The following is a 902-nucleotide window of genomic DNA, read 5'->3' as shown; positions in this document are numbered from 1 at the left end:
CGGTCTGTAATGGACCATTTTACCCTTTGTTGTGCCACTATTCAGAGCTTGTAAAGTCTGTTTGTAATTTGCATTGTCTATGAAGTGTTTTTCGGACATGTTTGCTTGTGGATCCCGATTGAGGCGTTCTCTTTAACCCGTTCTCTCTTTTGTTGGTCCTAAGGGACAATGGGAGGCTTCGGGGAGGCTGACCTTTGCGGACGGACGCGCGAGGGTGCCGCACGCCTTAGGCAAAACCAGCTAAGGTCGTGACAGGGTGGCACAGGGCTGGATGGGGCTTTCGTATAGCAGGGACGGTGCTGCCTCTCGCTTCGCTCGCTGTCCGCCGCTCGCTGCTCGCTCGCGCAGCCAAAAATGGCCAGTTTTGGCCCGTTTTTGGGCTGTTTTGGCCTGTTTTTGGGCTGTTCTTGTGTGCCGCGGCGACCGTCGTGAGCGGAGCAAAATGTCAGCCATCTCAGCACCCTGGAACCCCCCGGGTGGCACAGGGCTGGATGGGGCTTTCGTATAGCAGGGACGGTGCTGCCTCTCGCTTCGCTCGCTGTCCGCCGCTCGCCGCTCGCTCGCGCAGCCAAAAATGGCCAGTTTTGGCCCGTTTTTGGGCCGTTTTGGCCAGTTTTTGGCCTGTTCTTGCGTTGCGCGGTGACCGTCGAGAGCGGAGCAAAACGTCAGCCATCTCAGCACCCTGGAACCCCCCGGGTGGCACAGGGCTGGATGGGGCTTTCGTATAGCAGGGACGGTGCTGCCTCTCGCTTCGCTCGCTGTCCGCCGCTCGCCGCTCGCTCGCGCAGCCAAAAATGGCCAGTTTTGGCCCGTTTTTGGGCCGTTTTGGCCAGTTTTTGGCCTGTTCTTGCGTTGCGCGGTGACCGTCGAGAGCGGAGCAAAACGTCAGCCATCTCAGCACC

Source organism: Musa acuminata, unplaced genomic scaffold (genome assembly GCF_036884655.1).
Source record: "Musa acuminata AAA Group cultivar baxijiao unplaced genomic scaffold, Cavendish_Baxijiao_AAA HiC_scaffold_307, whole genome shotgun sequence".
Classification (NCBI taxonomy): Eukaryota; Viridiplantae; Streptophyta; class Magnoliopsida; order Zingiberales; family Musaceae; genus Musa; species Musa acuminata.
The sequence above is the reverse complement of the archived record's forward strand: the minus strand, read 5'-3'. Positions refer to the sequence as shown.